Source organism: Mus musculus, chromosome 17 (genome assembly GCF_000001635.26).
Source record: "Mus musculus strain C57BL/6J chromosome 17, GRCm38.p6 C57BL/6J".
Taxonomy (NCBI): domain Eukaryota; kingdom Metazoa; phylum Chordata; class Mammalia; order Rodentia; family Muridae; genus Mus; species Mus musculus.
The window spans coordinates 69,455,901-69,479,468 of record NC_000083.6 but is presented as its reverse complement, the minus strand read 5'-3'; the positions used below and the strand labels follow the sequence as shown (position 1 = coordinate 69,479,468).

At 43.6% G+C, this 23,568-nt stretch overlaps 1 protein-coding gene and 1 long non-coding RNA gene across 3 annotated transcripts in view; one reads left to right on the top strand and one right to left on the bottom strand.

Moving 5' to 3' along the window:
• Positions 1-23,568, bottom strand: part of Akain1 (A kinase (PRKA) anchor inhibitor 1) — a 51,323-nt gene that overhangs the window by 9,765 nt on the left and 17,990 nt on the right. The window lies entirely within an intron of this gene.
• On the top strand, positions 3,555-6,067 carry A730049N16Rik. Its single transcript, XR_876920.3, has 2 exons — positions 3,555-4,504; positions 5,761-6,067. It is a non-coding gene; the product is annotated as an RIKEN cDNA A730049N16 gene (long non-coding RNA).

The window sequence follows — 23,568 nt, the reverse complement described above, 5'->3', positions numbered from 1 at the left end:
TAATACATCAATCATGTTGTCAGTGGCAACCAGCCAGGCATTCCATATCTCCCCTTCTGATCATTTGACATTATAAGGGCAGCGCTGTCGTTCATCAGTGACCAGCATGTGACACACAGAGAAGAACTAATTCTGGTCCCTTTAATAATGTAATGATAGTCATTTCTCAGCTCTGTGCATACAGGAATTTTCCATGAAGGACCAGATGTTAGGTCTCACCCATCTGTGCCAATTGCTAATGAAGAAGTGCTGGCTGCCCTACTTTGGGACCAAAAGGGGTGACATACCATACCCTGGCTTTCCAGCTTGATGCCGACCTCGCCAATCTACTCTCTTCCCACCCACTCCATAACCAAATACAAAGGAGCATTTTGGAATCTCCAGAAATAGTTGTAACGATATAACATTGCCAGCAAGCAAAGGATACTTCTGATCATATTTAAGATGTACCTTGTTATTACAGCTCCCACCCCACAGCAAACCAGGTATAGGGCATCAGGAAAACTCTGCCTTCCGTGGCATGCGCTATGACTTCATGACCTGATTACTCTCATAACCTGTATGGAGTTCTTTATTAAAATTCCTACAGAAAAAAAAATGAAAAGAATCCCAAAGATTTTTTAATGAATGCATCTTTGATGGTTTCATATGCACATTTAACTCATCCCTGTTACATATTCTCCTCTAATTCATGCAAGGTCCTCTCCTCTCATCAAGTCTCCACCTTTAGTCTGTGTCTTTTTTGTTTGTTTGTTTGTTTGTTTGTTTTATTTTTTACTTTGTTACCAACTGGGCTTAACTAGAGCCTCAAGCACAGACCTGGGTGTGAAGCTCACCAGAGTAACATGGGCCACTCACCAATGGCTACAACACTCAAGACAATGAATTAGTTTCTCCCTCCCTGTAGCCTGGAATACCATTAGTTTCCCCTGTGTGTGGCAGGGCCCCACAAGCCCTTCTCCCCTCTATGCCTGAATATTTAGATGCTCAGTCTAACAACCACAATGATAGTCACAGATCACCTCTGTGCGTGGCACCACGGAGGGGAGCAGAGCCCTGCAGCCTGAAGCATCTGTTTGTGTGTGCATTCTTCCACAAAAATAATTACCGAGTACTTTCTGTAGAATGCACACTAGCTTGGGAATTAGAGGTCACAATATTGAACAGAACAGTCATGAGCCCTGTCCTGTTTGCTCATAGAATCTAATGGGAGAACTGGGTTTTAATTGAATAATTGAACAGGCTTTGAGCTTGTCTTGAGCTATAGCTTTGAGCTGAGACATATACACTGTGAGAGAGGAACAACCACATAGGTGACTGATCTAGTCTGGGATGAGCAAGATTCCTAGACAAGCAACCTATGTGTGGACAGGGAAGTAAGGCAAGGAGAACTGGAACAAAAGAACAGGTCAGGGAAGGAGGTCAGAGTGCAACGTTCCAGATGTGTGTAAAAGCAAGGCTCACCAAGATGTGAGGAATGCTGAATGGCTGGGTGTCTGTGACAGGGAGGGAGATACAAGAGTCACACTTAAGGGGGGGGGGGGGCATCCCAAAGTGCTCAGGCTGTGGAAAGGCTCGAGGGGACTTTGAGTGGTTTGGTGACAAAAGAGCATTGATTGTCAAATCTATGCCATGCAGCATAGCTGGAGGAACCAGAGGAGACCTGAGTCATCACACTGGAAATCTGTGCATCTGGAGAGCCCTAGAAAGACAAATGGAATCTGGACCTGTCAAGAGGAAAACAAATTGAGTCTCTTCTGGCCCCAGGAGGCCAGTCAGGCATGGGGCTCGCTAACAGAGCCACAGAAGGCTTTTAGCTTTAGAGCTGTTAAATTATTTTAGCACATAATTGAATTTCTACACTATTACTAGGTTGCAATGCCTTAGAGAAGCCAAACAGAGCAGTGCCAATAAAACCTGAAAAGGAAATAGCAATTTAATCTAGGATTCTGATTTGATTATTTCAGGCACAAAAGACCGGGGTAACTTGAGAAAGAAAGAAAAAAAAAAAAAACACATTAAATGCAAAGGCCTGAGTTAGCAGCTACCAATATCAGTTATAAAGCAACAGTGATCAACACAGAGTGAGAACAGCATTTACAAATGTCTTGAAAATCATACTAAAAGAAATGCAGGGACAAAATGGAACAGAGTCTGAAGGAAAAACCAACCAGTGACAGGCTCAACTTGGGATCTGTCCCATGGACAGGCACCAAACCCTGACACTATTACTGATGCTATGCTGTGCTCACAGACAGGAGTCTGCTATGGCTGTCCTCAGAGAGGCTCTACCAGCAGCTGATTGAGACAGCTGCAGATCCTTACAGCCAACCATTGGAATGAGGTCAATGACCCCTATGGAAGAGTTAGGGGAAGGACTGAAGGAACTGAAGGGATGGCAACCCCACAGGAAGAACAACAGACTCACTAACACAGACCCCTGAGAGCTCCCAGAGACTAAGCCATCAACCAAAGAGCATGCATAGGCTGGTCTGAGGCCCCCAGCACATATGTAGCAGAAGGCTGCCTTTTCCAACCTCAGTGGGAGAGGGTACACCTAATCCTATAGAGACTTGATGCCCCAGGTAGGGGAGATGGGTCAACGGGTCAGAGCCACACAGACTATTGACCAACTCACACTCCACATAATCTTTTCTAGGTCAATTTTATATCTATGTTCATTATAAACTTGGAGCACAGACGATGTTTCAGAAAGTGAAACTGCTCCTATAGAAATAATAGGAATGTATTATTTCTCATAGTTCATTTACCCAAACCCAAAGCGGCTCATGATACGAGGGAAATGCCTTTCTATGTGTACCGATTCATGAGCCATTGTCTGGAGTGTTGTAACTATGGGAGTTTGTACATGTGCAAGGGCAGAGGGCACATAAGATATCTGTGTGCTTCTGATTTTGTTGTGCACCTAAAATTTCTCTAAAAAAAAAACAATAAGTTCTTTATTTTTGTTATTTCTAAATGTGTTGGGTGTCTGATGGCAGAGCATTGTGCAAGCACTCACTTGAGTGGACTCTGGTGAGGGTGGAGGTCAGAGAGGGGTCTGTCCTTCCCTTCTATACTGAGGAAGTATCTTGTCCACCCCTACATTCCCCCTGACAAACCATCCCACTCCCCTTCTGGGAATCCTCTCGTCTCTGGTCCCATCTCCCAGGAGGTGCTCCTGTCACATATGTGGCTTTTAGGTAGGTCCTGAGTATCGGAACTCCAGTCTTTAAGTGTAGGGGGCAAGTACTTTATCCACTGAACCGTCTTCCCTGTCCAAACACGAATGAAATCTTAGAAGAAAAGGACACAAAAAGCAACTGTTATAAAGGGAGGAAATGTTCTGAGAAGGAATCACGGAGTTTGGGTGGCGGTTTGAAGGGAAGACTTAAGAGAGAGAACAAATTTTGCACTGAAAGGAGCTGGAGCAGGGCAAGTGTTCATGAAAGTGTTATGCCAGAGGTGTTTAAATGTTGCATTTTCTGAGCATGCGGAGATCGAGAAACTCAACCAAAAGTGGGTTATGAGTCCAGAGAGCTCCCAAAACTCCTGAGTACAAGGCTTCTAACGGAGTTTAGCAGAAATCTGGGTTTCTCCCTTTCACACCATTCCTTCCAACTTCTACTTTCCCGGCGAGCCACGGGGATGTGGCTTTCTATCTGTCCAGCAGCTCAGCTTGCAATGCTTTGGGCGAGATAAAACTTCCTGCCCCTTGTCTGAATCTGCAGGATTGGGGCAGTTGAAGGCAGATGGCTCCCGGCAACCGTCCCTGCAGAGCCTTAAGCACACACTGAAGAGCATGGTACCCGGCCCGGAGGATGGACGGTGGAGCGAGGTTCGGGTGGGCAAAAAAGCCAGACACGGAGTGGCCTCGCTCCGGGGCAACCGGACATAACTGGAATAGAAACCTGGGTGGACTGTGCAGCCAGACAGCGCCGCCCCACCTCCGCTCACGCAGCCTCTGCCGCCCCCTGCCGGCTGCAGCTGGAGTTGCCGAAGCCACGAAGACCCCACTCCACCCCAACCCCAAGCCCAGGGCTGAGCTGAGAGTCCTGACCCCTGTTTCTGATTTACCAAACCCACTTAAACTGCTCCAAGGACCGTGCTTGCTAGCCCATTTACTTAAAAAATGGACTTACAGGTCCTGCTTGGAGTTCGGAAGCAAACCAGAGACTTCCTGCTCAAAGATTTTAATTACTTGAGCACAATGCTGAAGATCTAAATACTTAACAAAATATTTTGATCTCCTAGGCAATATTAACCAGTTACTGGCTCTTCTCACCCACCGGGACAGTGGGAGAAATCAGTGTAAGTATAAATAGTATGAAAGATTTTAAACGAACTCTTTAAAAGCACCCTCTCATACAGACAACATCTTCTGCTACGGGAAGAGTCAAAGACCCGGAAATGACTAGCCATCGCAAAGTATGGTTCTAGATCAGTTTAACCAATCAGCTCTCACAGGTCACTCATGGTCTCCGAAGGAAAAGTAGCCAGAAGGGTAAGTAGAGGAAGATGTATGCCATTTCTTTGAACAAGTAGGTTCCGAACACTTGGAGACAATCCTTTTATAATGTCAAAATATCTCATGTGTTCTCCTTATATGCTAATGAAACAGGATATGGATTCAGTCACGCTTAGATGAATTTAGATAGTGAAAACTCATGCATGAAAATATTCAGGAGAAGCTGTATTCCAGCTATGGAAATTCATAACACAAACATGGCGTGCTGGTTTGAATGAAATACTCCCCCCCCTCCTTGGGCTTATATATTAGAAAGTTAGATACACAGTACTTGGAAGTACTTGGATACACAGTACTTGGAAGTACTTGGATACACAGTACTTGGAAGTACTTGGATACATAGTACTTGGAAGTACTTGGATACATAGTACTTGAAAGAATTCGGAGGTGTGGACTTGTTGGAGGAGGTGTATCACTTGGGGTAGATGGGCTTTGAGGTTTCAAAGGCCCACACCATTCCTAGTTCTCTTTCTCTATCGCATGCTTGTAAATCAGAACACAAGTTCTCAGCTACTGCTCCATGCCTGCTGCCATCCACAGCCATCCTTCCTGTCAGGATAATCATGGACTCTAGCCCTCTGGAACCGTGAGCCTGCAAATTAAATGCTTTCTTTTTAAGTTGTCTGGGCCATGGTGTCTCTTCACAAAAATAGAAAGGTAATTAGCACACTTGGCATCCTGTGCCCTAGACAATGGGCCGCTTGCCTTCAGCCCTACCAATCCTGCCTTGTGCCATCCGAGGCTGGCATTTGAAGCAACCTTAAAAAGCAGACAGATGTGAATTAATTCCTGGAGATGAATTTGCAAAACCATAATGAAGTCTGGAGCATGGTTGATGTGAGATCACAGACTTCCACCAACTGTGATTTCCGGTCTCTGCTTAATAATCGTGGTACATTAATTCGATGACTAGTTCTGCAAGGTTTGTACAAAGTAGACACCTTTAGGAGTAATGAAATGGCTAAGGTTTCTCACGATTTTAAATTTTTATGTTAAATCATACTTATTTATCTGGGGTCGGGGTATGCCTGCCACACATGTCTACAACGCATGTGGATTATAGTGCAGCGGGTGGGAGTCATCCCTCTCCTTCCGGTGTGTTGGTCTGGGGATCAAACTCAGGTCTGGGGATCATCAGGCTTGGCAGCGAGCAGCTTGACCCCCTCCCCCCCCCCCAAACCATCTTGCAGACCCAAATTCTTATGTTATTGTTGTTGTTTGCTTTTTTTTAGGTGCACTATGAACTGTGTTTATCGGTTGGAAGAACATGAAATCAACTCTATTCCCAATTTCTTTCCGTCTGGTTGCTCCCAATAAAGCTTTGATTAGTGTTAATAAGAGCATTGTGAATGGACAGCCATGGTCACGTTCTCCGTTTTAAAAGAAATGCTTTCAGCATTTTCCCCATTCCATCAAATGCCGGCTGTTGTTTGACATGTGAAGCCTTAATTCTTTGGGGATGGGACCCTTTTATTCCTAGTTTGTTTGGGGCTTTAATTGTGGAAAGATGTTGAATTTTATAAAATGCTTTTTACTGAATCTATTGAGGTAATGGTGTGTTTTTTTAATCCCTCATTCTGCCACTGCAAGATATTGTTATTAATTTGTATATGTTGAAACACCCTTGTAGCCCTGACATAAAACCACGTGATCATATGAACACCTATTATGTGTTCTTTAACTTGACTTGATAGGGTTTTACTAAGAATGTTTGCATCTCTGAGTACGTGGGCTTTTGCTGTGTCCTTGTCAGGGTAAGATGTCACTTGCTTTCATGGTGTAAATCTGGCAAGAGTCCTTCCCTTGCAGTCCTCTGGAAGAGCATGCCAGGGGTGATGTTGGCTCTCCCCCAAAGCCTTCTTAAAGCTCTGTGGAAACAAAGCACCTGTGGAAATGAAGGCACAGAGTGTTCTTTGGAGTCACCTTCTTGAGGCCAGAGCTCCAAGCTTAAGTCCTGACTAAGCTGGAGTCCTTTCCTTGTAGCCTTGTCTGAGGCTCCCAAGCTTGGGGTAAGGAAGGACTATAGCATAGGTAACGAAGAGCCCAGAGGCTCTCTGCTCTCCACAGGAAACTGACAGTTTTCTGGGGCAGCCTCACGCCCATTTCCTCAGAATCCTTTATCCCAACTTAAGTGACCATCTTGTCTTTGAACTTCCACTAGCTCCGACAAGAAGGTCTTTTGAAAATGAATCAGGCAAGTCGTGCCTTGGTGGGAACTATCTCACCGAATTGGAAATGGAAACTCAACACCCTGATACGGTACTGGTGGCTTTCAGGGCCTTCGAGACCATCTTGCCCCTGCCCCCACTCAGCTGATGTGGATCTCCCTGTGGTTCTCAAAGTCGCATACAGGAGAACCGACTCATAATGTATGACTGGCTGGCATGTGTCCACCGACTCTGAGACCCTGATCAAGCTAGTTTCTTCCTCTATGAAAAGAATACAGCAGAGGCACACCCTCATGTGCTTGTAATTAACAGTGATTATGGCCCCTCTCTCTTCTCGAGGGTGTCTGATCCCAAGGGGGACACTCCTGCCCTGTCTGGCTCACTTCTGTCCCCAATGTCTTATGTTCCTGGTTGACACTGACAAGCCTTGCTCAGTGGATGACCTTCCCAGTAAGTAGCTTTCTCTTTCTGCTCTAATTTCTCCCTGTCTCTTGGCTCCGTCTGCCCTTTTGTTACTTTGCAACAGTGTATTCAAGTAGGAGAAGAAATGGCGCTTAGTGAGTGAGTGATGTGTTCTGAACCCCCGCTCCAGCCCTTGCCAGGACAACTGCAGAGCACAGGCAGGAGTTGAGGTTGTTAGAAAACCTTTGATTCCCAGCCTTCTGGCCCATGGTGAATGTGTAGTTTGGAGATAATTACATTAAGTTCCCATCTTCTGCGGGGCAGCTTCCGACTCTCTCCATCTCTGCCTCCTTTTGCATCTCTGTAAGCCCCACGCAGGGTTCAGGGTTCTTGTCCTCAGCTCCCTCCACTTGGGGTAAGGAGCTTTTCAATGTGCGAATGCACCAAAGAGATGTCCAGACAATGCTGTTCCTGTCAGCCAAGCACTGTGTGTGTGTGTGTGTGTGTGTGTGTGTGTGTGTGTGTGTGAGAGAGAGAGAGAGAGAGAGAGAGAGAGAGAGAGAGAGAGAGAGAGAGAGAGAGAGAGAGAGAACATAATCCATGAGGTTATAAACTCCCAGAACCCTGGACACATTCGTACATGATCGTCAAGTTCCACCAGTCTCTGAGAAAACACTCCTCCAAGACACTATTAATTTAAATCTCATCTCGAAGCCTGTCTGGCCGTGACTGAGCACACACCTGCATTCTCATAGGTTCACATAACGACGGTGGAAAGCTTTGTTTCCTCTTTGAAGCCAGGGGAGAGAAGACGCGTTACCATCCCTTCACCTGAACAATGCAGAAGTCTCCCTCTGTGCGTGGACTCCCTCCCCTGGTGAAACTCGAGGATATGCGGCTTTTCTCGTACCTTGTTTTTTCTCTCTCTCCAACCATGTGTACCTTTTTCCCTCCACCCACAAAAATCTTGGCTCCTTTTACTATGTTGGGGTTAATTAGAAGAAGAGAACAGTTGGCTGGCAACAGAAAGGGAACTGAAGAACGAGATCAGATGTTCCGTGTCTTTTTCCCTTCGGTGGTATTTCAGGAGGGAAATGAAGCTGAAGAAAAGTAAGCTGACTTGATAAGTGTTTGTTAGAGCCATGCACCACGAGCTTCATGTTTTTACCCCCATGTCTCTGTGAATTTCATGTTGCCAGAAATAAAAACTTGAAGTTAAATGCGTTGAGATTTTTGCCTCAGAACTAGATGCTGGGAGAAGGGGTGGGGTGAGGAAGAAGTAATATCTCCAAGCATCCCAATTTGCTGTCCCAAATATAATTAAAAATAAAATTGTTGTTTCCTGTGTCTAATTGTAATGGGAGATGATTCTGTGAATATTTCTAGCAAACACGTTGGACAACAGGAATGAATTACAATACCCAGTAAAGACGTAGGTTGTGCTTACAGAATCGGCGTGGTAAGAGCTGTAGTTTTTGTTTTGTTTTGTTTTGTTTTCTTGCTCTTTCTGGAGAAAATGATCCACAGTGTACTCAATGCCCCCCTCATCTTCATTTTTCATAGAGCAGGATGCTACAACCACAAAACTGTCACTTGTCATCTGTTACCTGGTTGCCATCTTTATCCTCCTTCTGTGGAAGAACTAGCCCACATGACAAGCTTCCCAAGTATCGCCAGGCCAGCGTATCCTCTCTTCCCACTAAATAAGGAATCACCTGGGTTGTCTCACAAGCTCTTCCTTGCTTTTCTTTAGTATTGTTCCAAAGATTTACAGCGTTGCTGACAGTGGCAGTGTGATCCTCTTGGATGGCATGAACCATTTACAGAGCACATTCACAGAACAGATCAAACCCAGTACAAGTTTGGGGGCAGGGTTGCAAACACTGTTGTCTTGTTAAGATATGTTTACTTTTACTATATGCATAGAATGTTTGTGTCCCACCCCCCTCCCCGTGTATATTCAGCTTCTGCATGCCTGGTGTCAACAGAGGCCAGAAGAAGCTGTCAGATTCCCCCAGAACTGGATTGTCGGACAGTTCTGAGCTGCCAGAACATCAGCGCTGTTCACTGCCAAGTCCTCCCTCAGCTCCAGTATCCTGTTATTTGATGGTCAGAATTATACTCACAGAGAATGACTTATGTACTTAACATACATGACCAAGCAGATGATTCAAGCCCCCACATGCACAGTTTGCCTTTTGTATCTAAGCAGCTAATTTCCAAATGTGCACTGTACTTTGAGAAGCAGAAGCCGAAAATTAACGTTTGCCAAAGTTTTAAACCATTTATTTCAAAATGCTGTCTACCTCACCTCCATCTCTCCAGGCCTCCAGCCACTGTATCATTTTGAGGTTTGTGTGTTTTAATTATAGTTGAACTTGTCAAAGGCATGCAGTTTGTGGACAGTGTCTACTCAAAGACGTTTTGAGAGGAACTGTAACGATTTCTCAATAGTTCTATAATAGTTTTTTGACCATTGGCTACAGTAAATCACATAGAAAATTTTCCAATTGTACTTCGTGTTAATCCAAAGGCCAGAACTGCCATCGGGTATATGTGCTCCCCTCCCCCATAGGCCTCTCTTCTCCCTTTTCTCAACCCACCTTCTCCTGTGAGACTCCTCTGTCCCCATAGGTAGTCATGTTATCTATCATCCATCCATGCATCTATCTATGCACAGTATGTGCACGTGTGTGTGCAAAAGTGTGTATAGGTGTGTGTACTTGTGTGTTTGCACATGTGTGATGTGTTTGCATGTGTGTGTGCACGTGCGTGTACATGCCCGTGTACATGCCCGTGTGTGTGTGTGTGTGTGTGTGTGTGTGTGTGTGTGTGTGTGTGCCTGTATGTGTGTGCATGTGTGCGAGTACACGTGTGTATGCCCATGTGTGCATGGGTGCACATGTGTGTATCTGCGTGCATGTGTGTGCAAGTGTGTGTATGCACATGTGTGTGCATGTGTATACTCTAAAATCTAGGAACCACAGATGAAAGAAAAATGTAATACTTGTCTTTCTGAAATTGGCTTAACATTTTCTTTCTGGCTCCTAAAAAGCCATTTTAATTCATTGCTATTAACTTTAATCAAGTATTAAAAGACATTGTTAGGTGGCTGCCAACATGACAATGACTTTAGAGAATAAAGAACTGTGAGTATGTATAAGGGAGAAAGTTTTCAATCATAGAGGGACAAACGATACTAACATGAGGAAGACAGGTGATAATGAAAGAACTATGCCCACTATACAATATTTATGAATATAAAAGGATAAAAATGAAAACAAACATTTAAAGCTGAATTCTATAAAACCTTACTTTTCTGGGATGAGTGAGCCTGCATACAACAAGCAGAAATAAGAGTTAATTCAATTTTATAAAAGTAAGAAGATAAGAGAGGATCCACTTCCACTATCATGAGGCAGGAACAGGTGATCCAGCAGAGAGACATTCACAGGAGGAGAAGGAAATGCTGGCAGATACCATGACCGATACGGGTGTTTGAGGCTGAACAACATGACTCAATGTCTTTGGGATCCATCTGGTATACTTATTTGAATCACATAATGTCCTGGGCAGTTTATTTTTAAAATCCATTAGTACAACAATTATGCCTTTTTAGAAGACAAGGGGACGGGTACAATTCTAGCATTAGATGAACAAAAAAGTCCAGTACATATGTGGGGACATGTGACAAGCTGTGCAGCTGCAGGTGAGCTGCATGTGGGATGGATGCTCTAGCCATGTGCAGAAAACCTAGAGTAAGATTAACAAACCCATGCCAAAAAAAACCCTCATATCTGAATACAAAATGCATATAGAAATGAATTTATGCAAAAGCATACACTTTCAAGCTGTAGGTAAACTACTGTATAGCAAGATGATAAAAGATGTTAAACATACTTACTGGGCTCTGTACTTATTATTATAAAGGTTTTTTTTTAACCATTAACCAGAATTCAACCAATTAAAAGAATAAACATTTAATTTCTTAGAATTTGGGGTACAGTTAACGCAAAGAAATACTACTGGGTTATAAATGTATGGTAATTTTGAATTTAAAAGTATAATGTGTCTTGCCAAAAAAAAAAAAATCACCAAAGTAAAAGCATGTTAACTTATTTATTATATGGAATTAACTCAGTTGTTTTCTATAGTGTTCAGGGTGGACCTGTGTCTATAATTTGAACAGGTTAGAAGTTCGAGATCCCCTTCAAGGATACAAATAACATCTCCTTGTGATTTAAAAATCACCCTTAATTTATTCCTCAGCCATATAGGGGAACATGTGTTTGAAAGGCTGTAGCTTAGCAAACATTTGAAGAATCTATGGCATCTGCCTTGGTAGAAAAATTAATAACAGTTATACCATCTACATATACTGGAAAAGAAATCAAGGCAGAACTCCATTCCCAGTGGAGTTCCAGGTAAGGTGACGGACCAGCAGTTCCCTCCATGTGGCCAATTAAAGAGAACAGACAGAACAACAACAACAACAACAAACAATAGGCTGTTACAAAGTGAGAGGGTAAGACTTCAGAAATTCACAAAGGTAATCTCAGAACATCTGAAGAAAAATGCAGAGAAAAATATGGACATCTTACTCAACAGAAGCCAAACAAACAGGGCCAGAGACATGGAGGCCCCACTCAAAAGACATTCCACACAGCTCTGATGAAAAGTGACCCTCAGGACAAGCCCCAGCCCTCACAAGCCTCCTGTACAGTTATGGGTTCATTGGGTGAGCTAGTGTGACTCCTCCCGAGGGCGGGTCAGCAATGCAGAGGAAATCCATTTTGTTACTCCTGGGTGCCATCTTGAAAAGGGTCCTGTTCTGTCAAATAGAGATTCCTGGGAGCCTGATAGCAGGCAAAAACCACAAGCCATTTACCAGTTAGCAGGAATTTACCCTGTTACAACCCCCCTAGTGATAGACTTCCTGGGAAGGCAGCTGCGGAGAGCCAGGGATGCCAGACACTGACAAGCCAAAAAAAAAAAAAAGCGGGTGGCAGGATGCTCAGCTCAACCTTTGCCAACAGTGCTACCACAGATGCTCTTCACAGGACAAAACTGAAAGGAAAAAGGACATGACCCAAGCTCATTCTGCAAAGCCTTGCCCAAACTGAGTAAAGATGTAACAGATCAAGCAACAGAGAACAATAGGCTGTTACAAAGTGAGAGCACAGAAACTTCAGAAACTCACAAAGGCAATCTCAAAACATCTGAAGAAACGTGAGAGGAAAAATACGGGTCTGGACCCACACAATAGTTTGTTAACAAACGTTCCAGGAAGAACTGCCCCTTGCCTAGCCTGCAAGGCTGATTAACTGATGGGAACTTCTGTTGGGTAAAGAACTTGGAATGTTGCAATTCCAGAGCCAAATTACATTTACCTTGGACTATCTTTAGCTCCCTCAGTAGCCTTTCCTCTCTGTCTTACCTAAATAACATCCTGTGACTAACAGATAAAACCCTTTTAGAATACACGGACTAAACAAAAACCCGAATTTCTACCAACCAAAAGGCTAATCACAGCATCAAGTATCATTTGTGACCTCTGGCCCAGATTCTCCTGTTTTGCTCTAAGCCATTTGTGTAACTCTTTGGATATATTTGGAAAGTGCTTCAATTTAGGACTTTCTTCATTCCGTTACTATAAAAGCTTCATCAAGTTGTTACCACACTGAGACATAGATTTTTGTGGCAACCTAATTCATGTACTCCAGCCATTCTTTCTCATCTTTGGATCCAAAATAAACTATTTCCTGTCCTGTAGAGGTAAGAGCTGTGGTTTTGCTCACACAAGCTCGTACAAAGGAAGGAGAATTGAAAGCACCCTATTCAAATGTTTCAACCAGTGTGCTCTGCTGATGCTGGGGAATCATCATGCAAGGCTTTCATTGAGAGGCAGTCTAGAGGGGAGAAATGGACCACCAGGTCAGCCTGTGAGATTCATAGCTGGAGAATGGGCAGTAAGTCTATCAAGAACCCTCAAAGCTCCCACAGTAGCAGGAAATGATAAACACGGCATGTGAGCTATGTCAGCTATGCAGCAGGACCCTACCTGGTAGCAAGCTTTTTCTTAATTATCGCCCACGCAAGTGCACACACACACACACACACACATGTGCGTGTGCGCACGCCGCCGCCACCACCACCATCATCATTGGTAATTTAAAAATCATCGAAAGGACCATGACATTCTTGAGCTGTGGGGAGCCTCTGGCAGACCCCTTGTGAGCAGTGCCATCCCTGGGCTGGTAGTCTTGGGTTCTATAAGAAAGCAAGCTGAGCAAGCTAGGGGAAGCCAGCCAGTAACTAACATCTCTCCATGGTCTCTGCATCAGCTCCTGCTTCCTGCCCTGTGTGAATTCCAGTCCTGACTTCCTTTGGTGATGACCAGAAATGCGAATGTGTAAGCTGAATAAACCCTTTCCTCCACAGTTTGCCTCTTGGTCATGATGTTTATGCAGGAATAGAAACCTTGACTAAGACAAATTGGCCTTTGGGGGTGGGGGGGCTTGGCAGGAATCTGACATTGGCCAAGGACAAGGAAATGGCTTTCAGACAGGAATCTGACATTAGGTCATGACAAGGAAGTAAGTTCAGGCAGGAATCTTAATTTTAGGGTGGAACAAAAGAAGTAGGCTTCAGGCAAGAATCTGATTTTGGGCATGGACAAGGAAGTGGGCTCAGATATCTTGGTCATCCTGACAAGCCCTTAGACACAGTGATCATGGGACTTTGTTTCTTGCCTTGGTTGTTCCTTATTGTATTGCTTGCATGTAATTAAAATGGTATAAAAGCAGATTGGAAAAAAATAAACCTGCCTTCAGTCTCAGAATTGACTGGGGTCATACTGTGGCATTGTCTAATCGTCTCTCTTTTCAATCCTTGCTCCTGCGCTGGAGAACCTGTTGACTGACTGATTGGGCTTGGTCATTGAGCTATATACCCACTTCTCCAGGAAAGCAGAGGTAAGAGTTTGCAAAGATAGAACACCAATGTCTATCTTCTCTTGGTCTAGCCCATCAGGTAGTGAAGAGATCCGAAGTGGCCTACCTGGAGTCCATCATAGGCTAGCTAAGAATATCTACAAACCCAGATCCTGAGAACTGGAATTGCAACACAGACCACACATACCCCCACCTCTCCTTATCAGACACAGCAAGCCCACTGTGCAACTTGATAAAAGACAGCTTGGCTGGAACCTGAGAATCCTCCTGTACTGTCCCTCAAATGCCCCTTTTCCTTTGATCCTTGAGGAAAGAAGTTATGGGCTGAGTGTGAAGATCTGGGATACAGCCAGCCTTCCCACTAACCTATCTGATGTCAATAACCATGATGGGCCCAAGTACTCCTTCCTAGAAAATAAAAACCCCTCTGACACACAGAGCTCATGGATGTGCCATGCAGTTTCTGTGAGAAGTCATTATTTTCACATTTTAAACTGATTTCTGAGAAATTAATTAAAACGTAGAGTATCTAGAAAATAAGCACTTATGACTAAGAATATTTTCTAAGCTAAATAGCAAATTAAATTAAGTGATGGTCCTTCCTCCGACTAACGGTTATAGTACTGATTTTTCACAGGCGTAAAATACTCAGGACATATAATAATGCATTTAGATCTGTTTCAAGACAAACTCCCGGGGTTGGTTGGTTGTTTTGTTTCTGAGAACCTTTGATTCCACTTGAATTATAGATCATCAAATCTTCACTTTCAGTTTCCTCAAGAGCCACAGGAAGATGTTTTCACAAGCTTTCTCTTCTCTTTCTCATTCTTCAACCAGACATACAACTTCTACCCAAGGCTATTTCTCCATTCTATGCCCCAAAACACAAAGGAATTCCCCCCAACACCCTCCCTTCCCACACAGTTCACTGGAATGCAAAGCAAGCCATATCTCAACCAAAATCATGCATGAAGATGGAATTGGTCAATAAAAAATCTCAAGTCCCATGCCCCACCCCACCCCCAAATATTTCTCACCATCTGCAATGAGCTATGCATGCTCGGCTTAGGTGACCAAGGCTAGCCACTTGCTAAGCAAAGACGCAAGGATGTGAAAAATCACCAAAGAACAGCTCTCTTTATCATGTTAAAAGCCAGGTTCAGGATGCTGGCAAAATAGCTCAGAGGTTAAGAGCACTGACTGCTCTTCTGAAGGTCCTGAGTTCAAATCCCAGCAACCACATGGTGGCTCACAACCATCTGTAATGAGATCTGATGCCCTCTTATGGTGTGTCTGAAGATAGCTACAGTGTACTTATGTATAATAATAAAAATCTTGCCGGGTGTAGTGGTGCTCGCCTTTAATCCTAGCACTCGGCAGAGACAGGCAAATTTCTGAGTTTGAGGCCAGCCTGGTCTACAAAGTGAGTTCCAAGACAGCCAGGGCTACACAGAGAAACCCTGTCTCAAAAAACAAACAAACAAATATATCTTTGGGCTGGAGCAAGTGGGGCCAAGTGAGGCTGACCAGAGCAAGCGGGATTGACAGGAGGGAGCAGAGGTCCTAAAATTCAACTCCCAACAGCCACATGAAAGCTCACAATCATCTGTACAACTACAGTGTACTCATCTAAAATAAATAAATCTTAAAAAAAAAAAGCCAGGTTCAATGAAACACAGATGCAGTGCAGAATATTTTGCTACTCATAACTGAAATATTTCTAATGTATAATAATTAAAGCAGCAAGTGGCTAGCACAGAAATGTACAGATGACAAATGAAATAGGCCGAGACAAAGATGATTGTTCAAATGAGCAGAAAAAAAGGGACAGAGAAAAAGCAGATGCGTGGTTTAATCATCAAATCTATAGCTCTAAGTGGGAAACAATGACCTGGGAAGTGCTTCCCCTGAGCATACCAAGCAGCAGGTGGGTTCTCTAGTCCCTGTGGTCATGTGACCAGAGTTTCCTGTGTCCCAGGAAATAGGAACAGAACCATCAGCATAGCCTAGTGCAGAGCTTCTACCTGAGACTCACTGGCAAAGGCTAGATACCAGAGCAAAACTCAGAATGAAAAAACTCCCCGCTTCGACTCCAATAGGAATAGGGTGGGGGGGAGGGAGGGGTGCTGTGCCATTGGCTCAGCAAGCATCTACATCTGTCACACCAGTGCTGCCAACTGTGCAGAAATACCAGGCAAGATTATCCTGCGGGGAGCCTAACAGTTGACTTTGTGACAGAGGTGATGGTGCTCTGTGGGACAGATTCTTAACTTATTCTTCACCAAATGGGAGTGCTGGCAATAATAACCATAAAGCCAGACAGGAGTCATATGACATTATTCTACCCATACCTCAAGTATTTTGCTTTTTACTAATCTCTAGTGAAAACTGCTTTGGGGTAGAATACAAAATATGTCGTATTTATCTGCCCATCTAGCCTGCTGCTGCTGCTGTTGTTGTTGTTGTTGTTTGGATTTTTGTCTGGTTTTGTTTTGTTTTGTCTTTTGTTTTGGTAGTTTGTATCTAGATTCAATCTTTGCAATAAAATTGCTGCCATTGCTGCTGGCTACTGTGCTCAGACAACCTATGCTGAACTCTTGTTGCAACCCCAGTGCCACTTAAGCAACTTTTCAAGAGTGGTCCAATGGGTTCTTGTAAATGATATTATGTATCAACACCATCCTACCTTGATGCAAGCAGAAAAGCACGCAGGGGCTGTCTGAGAAGGGAACCATCATGTCTCCAGGGTTATACCAACACAACTTTTCCTGCATTCTGGTTACTACCAGAATTGTGTCACTGGCTTACTCCTAACCCTTCTTGGAAAAAAAAAGTGAAAAGTGTGTTTACCTTCATCAGGAATGACAGTCCTGTAAGTAGGGTATAATGGGAGAAACAGAAAAGGTCCACTAGAAGGAAACCTAGAGTCCAAGGCCTGCCTGGGCTTTGTGGTGACCTCAATGCCACCCAGCCCAGACAGGAAGGGAAGGAGGGAAACAGAGACGGGGTGGAGACAGGAAGGGAGGAGGGTGTGCAACAGGTAAGCATTTCATTATTTCCCCATCCCTTAATGCAATTTTTCTGAAGGAGTCGCCATTCCCTGAGCTCTGTAAGTATATACCTGCAAGAATGTGAGAATTGTAATGTTGCATTACACATAAAGAAAGCTACAGCTTGAAACTCTTAAATAGGACCGTTCAGCAGAGTAGTTTGGGTTCTCGTTTACCCAACTCAATTGCAGAGCTCATGCGCACCACCGTCGCTCCACTCCAGAGCTTCTTGACACTCCCCTTTATCCTGAAGTTAGACAGGTAGGTTGGTCAAGATGCATCAAAACAAGAGAGTTTTCCTTTAAGGACTTAGTTCCTGTGAGGGTGGAAGCTGATATTGTGCAAGGAAATGCCTGGAGACCCAGGAAGAGCTGAGGTCCCCATTTGGAATGCAAGTCATTATTAGGGCGTCATTTCAGCAAAGTGGACCATCTCCATGCCGCAGACATAAGGGTGATTTCACCAGCAGCAAACCCGGCGTTTTCTCTTAAGTCTGTTAACTATTGTGCAACATCCAATGGTATCATGGAGAATAATCTGCCTCACTCAAACACGATGATTCAAACGTTAGTCATTCCTAACCATCACCTACTGAGCAACACCTAGACCAGTGTTTAACCAAATTACTGACACCACGGTCTAGACAAGTTATCATATCCAGGTAACCACCACAGTAGGGATGAGCAAAATTCACCAAGATAGCAAATGCATAGCAAAAATGTATAGCCAACTCCTCGGCCTGGGACCAGGACTGACACTCTTTGACAGCCAGCACCCCCTCCCCCAAGGAATTCTCCACAGCTCAACTCCACTGGAAAATGAGGAATAACCCAGAGGCTATCGTGCAGTGCAGATCCATCGCGTGGGTCACCATCTGCCACTCCAACCACCCCCCCAGAGGTCTCTCTGAACTTAGCTGCGTTATGTCAGAAAGCCTTTATCAATTAATTTTTTAATTCATTTTTAATTAACATGTTTCAGATCAAAATGGCCAGCTTAATAATAAATCACATTCCTTATTCTCTAGGTAAGACATGATGATAACTCAGCAAAACCTCTTTGCATTACCTACCACTCGAGGTGCTGCTTGCCTGGCTACTGTCATTCTTCACGTGCAACCTTTCAGCTGTATGCTGGCCTGAAGATTTAGCAAGTGTAACCACAGGAAACCACATATTGTATGCAATTGTGCTTGATGCCAAGATGTGTGTGCCTTCTATAGTATCAATTCATACATTTTAACATTCAAAAGTACTCTAATATATATATATGTATATATATATATATATGTGTGTGTGTATATATATGTATATATATACATATATATACACACACACATATATATGTGTGTGTGTGCATACATATATATACACATATATATGTGTGTATATATATATCCCATTATATATTATGTAACATTCAAGATCTTGGTAGAAGTTCCTTGATCAGATTAATCCACAGAATAAGTGTTGAAAAACAACTTTGCAACTGATCATAAATACACTTCAAAGTAAAGAGAAGACCTAATTCTTTAGGGTCCGGGCTGTCTTCAAGTCAGGATCCTCAGCTCATGAACACTGGGTGTTCATTACACGCCTTCACTCGCTATTCAGAGGTCTGCTCTGTGGCTGCCAACTCGGCAGTTCTGTGTTGTAAAGTCTGACCTGTGGTGACCAGTTCAGTCTCACCTTTGGTCTCCTAGCCTCAGTTCCTTCTGGATGACTGAACAAGTTAACCCTCGGGCTTGAAGTTCCTCTGCCTGAACTGACAACGCTACAGTCTGGGTCTCAACAGGTCAGAGACCCTTTCACCGTAGACTGGCACAGTTACATATGCAGTAGCAATAGCACACTCACAGCTGCCAGTTACAGTGTACGGGCTATATCCTTTGTACATATCGGCTCATTGGATATTCGTTAGAGCTGTGTTAAGTAAGTGTGACAGTGTATTCTATAAAAATTTACCATAGCAATAATCCTCTCTGTCCTATATTCTTAAGAACTTTGCCACCTCCCAGTAAAGGGTCGCTACCCTGTCTCCTTGAACTGGCCTTAGTTAAAATACAATATAGTAATTCAGGAATCGCGAAGGCATGCTATAAAAGGTGACCTCGTCTTTTCTCCTTGTATGCAGCCATCCTACAAGAGTTCCAGGCCTTAAAGCAAGTAACACAAAGGGGATGCAGTCAGCCAATATCTTATCTGACAGGCAATGCCAATCACAAGTCATCGAGTACTGAGCCTTTAATCAAAACCTCTGACATCAAAGTCTTCCTGCTAGGGACAATTCTGGCAGAGCTGAGCTCTCTGCAGAGCCCACCCTCCAAATCGAAGCTTTGTGACCAGGGTTATTCAAAGGCTGGTGACCACACTGCTTAGCTGCTGAGCTCCAACGGAGCTCCGTTTGCAGAAATAGGTAACTAGTGTACGGCTAATTGCATGTCATCCTCGTTTTACACACAAGCCTGTGGCCAGGAGTCTTCTCACCGGGTCCTTGCAGACTGTATGTCTTCCTGTATCAAGGCCTTGTGGAAAGAACTAGTCCTTGTGCATAACTGCATTTACTCCTTAAAACGTTTCTCAGCACGCTTCACCTAGCCATGCAGATCAGTTAATACGAGTGATAAATTTAACATAGCTTTTAATGTAGCCTCATGTATTTTACCCAAGAAATCATGCCACCAGAAGGTAAGGTGGCTGGTGACATTATTGGAATAAAGGAAAGAAGAAAACTAATATCAGAAAGGAATTTGCTTCTCGGACTTTCCTGTGGATACTTACTTACCAAGAATATAAGAAACTGAAATTTTACTGCTGGGAACAGCAATTTCCAGGAAGCCTGACTCACTTCACACATCTTTAAGACTCTCTCTGAGGGACATCTTCAGACTGAACATGAGGCTCCTGCCAAGAGGTGAAAGAGCTACCATGGATGGGGTTGATGGTGGCATTGTCTAAATTACACAAAGGCTGTAACTCTGGATTGATTCCTGAAAGGCTTGTGTGTCCCAGATGTTGTCACCTCAAAATTGTGTATGTGGGAGCGGGTGGGGGGGGTGCACTATAGTTCGTTTAACAAAAGGGCAAAAAGATAATCATAAAAAGAGAAGAATGGGTAATAAAATCGGCACAAAAATAAAATGAGAACATAAAAACAGAAATTAGGTTTAATGGAAACTACATCAAGTTGTTCAAGACGCCGCATGCCTGTGCGATTACTACTTGAGTTTAATGCTACAGATTGCGAGCTCAGGGGCAGCCTGAGAACCACGGTGAAACGCACAGGAGCTGGCATCACCACCTGAGATTAGCATAGGAATTTTCTGACCAATTATGCAAGCTGAGCCTCTGACTGAGGTTAGAAATCTAAATACGATTATAATTCAATTTTCTATGTGATGTGTAGTTCATCAGGCACTTTACATGTTTCTCTTTAAGTCATGACTGTAATTCTATAGATGAGAAAGATTATTATAAATTCTATAACTAGGTCGTTGGGGGTTCAGAAAGACTAAGAGACTTCCTTCAAGGCAGATATCAAGTAACTAGAAAAACTGCTAAACCAAAATTTCTGATTCAATGTCTTAGTTCATCTTCTAACTGAGTTATATTTTTTAAAAGGACACTGTATAATATTTTACATGATAAAATATGGTAGCTTCTACTTTAAGTAGACGTGTGTGTGTGTGTGTGTGTATGTGTAAAATCACCCTTTGTAGCATTATAAAAACCAGTTTAATTCCTGGATTCTCAAAGCAAAGTGAGACACCTAGCATATGTGATTACATTAATGTTCTTTTCAAGGTTATATTTTCATTATATCCTCTATAAATAAAAGATTTAGTAATAAAAATTCAAGGTTTGGGTTTGAGAGGAAACTAATTCAATAATCTCCTTACCTTAATTCTATTTTCTTGTGTTTGAAATTTTCAATAATATGCTCTTCTGGAATATGAAACCAAGACAACTATCCCTATTTCTCCATCTGGTGCAGATTACTGTCTGAAAAAACACACCAAACCCTGATGAAAATGAACTGGAAAGGCTACCCCTGAGTTGCAGTCCTCATGACTCCTGCTTGACTCCTTCACTAACTTAGATTCTGTCTCAGAGTTGACTCTGATCAAACAGCCAATCAAGACACTGCTGGTGCTTGTTTCAAATCCATGGCTATCCTCCAAGTGGCAATGTTCTCCTAAACCCTGCATTTTACCCCCTTGCAACGAAGGACTTTGCCACCTCAGGTCTGGTGATTTGAATAAGCACCCCACCTCCCATAAGCTCATATAATTGAATGGTACTGTTTGAGAAGGATTGGGAGGTGTGGCCTTGTTGAAGGAAGTGTGTCACTTGGAGTAGATTTGGGTTCCAAAAGCCAGTCTCTCTCTCTCTCTCTCTCTCTCTCTCTCTCTCTCTCTCTCTCTCTCTCTCTCTCTGTCTTCCTGCTGCCTGCAGATCCAGAACGCTCAGCTAATTCTCCACCACTGCATCTGCCTGCCTCTTATCATGCTCCTCACCGTAATGATAATGGATTAAACCTCTGAAACTGTAAGCAAGCTCCAATTAAATGCCTTCTTTTATAAGAGTTGGCATGGCCACGCTGTCTCTTCCCAGCAACAGGACACTGATTTAAGGCACAGGTCTATCCCCAGCCTAGAATGCAGCTAGAGAAGGCCAGGCCAACCCTCCCACTACTCACTACTCGGTATTTCTGTTTGTACGAGAATTTCAATAATCAGACGATGGAGACGCCATCAGAAGTGGAGGGACGAGACCATTCCTGGTGTCTAAAGAGTGACCAGCCTTAGAGCTACCACACAGAGGTTCTCTCTAACTGTAGAGGGCCTTGGTAAGCAGCAGGGTGAGAAGCATCACTTAGTCTGTATTTGAATGAGAACACTAATAATGAGTATTCATCTGTCCATTCATTCATTCATTCATCTAACGAGTGCCAGGCCTCTCTCCACAACAAACAGAATGATGAAGAGTCCTGAAGCACACCGTGCTGACCTTTAATACTTTCCTGCACACCAACCATTGCCAAGAGAGCTATTAAAATCCTCACACTAGGGCACACCCCTGGGATTTCTGTTTCACTAACCTGTGTTCGAGCCAGAGCTTCCCAGGTGATTTTAATGAGTTGGTAGCACAGAAAACCCTGAGCCACAGCACAGATGGCAACTGGGTAAGCTGGACGTGATGGACCAAGAGGTAAATTACCTATGATCAAACCAAACTCCACCTTTTCAGAGGTGGTGTGTTTGTGTTTGTGTGTGTGTGTGTATATACAGGTGTGTATATGTGAGTGTGTTTGTGTGAGTGTGTGGATATACATGAGTGGGAGAGAGTACAGGTATGCATGAGTGCAAGTGTGACTACAGGTATGTGTGTGAGAGAGTAAAAATGTATCAGTGTCTGAACAAAGGTGTGTATGTGAACACAGGTGTGTGTATGTGTGAATGTGTGTGTGTGTCTGTGTGTGTGTACACAGGTGTGTTGTGTGAGCACAGGTAGTAGTATGAGTATAGATATATGTGAGTGTGTGAGTGCAAGGTGTGTATATGCAGGTATGTGTGTGAGATGTATGTGCATATGTGTGTGAACACAGGTGTGTGTGGATAAGTGAGTTCACATGTTCATATGTGGAGAGTATATAGAGGACCATCTGGACTGCCCTCAACAGGAACAAGATTCATCTGAAAGAGACAAGTTCTCTCACTGATCTAGATGTTATGGTTAGATGAGGTAGAGAGCCCAGGGGCTCCTTCTGTGCCCATTTTCTCAGCATGGCATCACATGCACCTATCGTCGTAGCTGACTTTTTTTTTTTTAAAGATTTATTTATTACATGTAAGTACACTGTAGCTGTCTTCAGACACTGCAGAAGAGGGCGTCAGATCTTGTTACAGATGGTTGTGAGCCACCATGTGGTTGCTGGGATTTGAACTCCGGACCTTCGGAAGAGCAGTCGGGTGCTCTTACCCACTGAGCCATCTCACCAGCCCCCTGTAGCTGACTTTTTGACAGAAGTTCTGGGAACCAAACCCAGGTCCTGTGTGTAAGGAAAGCGCTTTACTTACTGAGACATTCTCGCGCACCAGCCCTTAGGATATTTACCCAACAAACACACATAGAGATACGCTATGTCTCTTGGGTTTGCTCCTACTTTTTGGTAAAAGTTCACCTCAGATTTGCTTAGAGAAAAGAGAGAGTGATGCCTGCCCATGCTTGAGGTGCCTTTTTAAAGGAAGCCTAGCACACCTTTGTCCTGTCCTAGTAATAGCAACTGTCACTAAAGGAAATTTATCTCTATCCGGGCCACAGTGAGGAGCCAGATCAAACACGCCTGCTCCAATGAAAGATGTCTCCTTCTTGAGGCATCTTTATGGCCATTCAAAGGTGGTAGTGACCATTTCTTGGGTCTGGGATGTATCTCAGTGGTAGAGTTTGTGCCTGGGTTAATCTCAG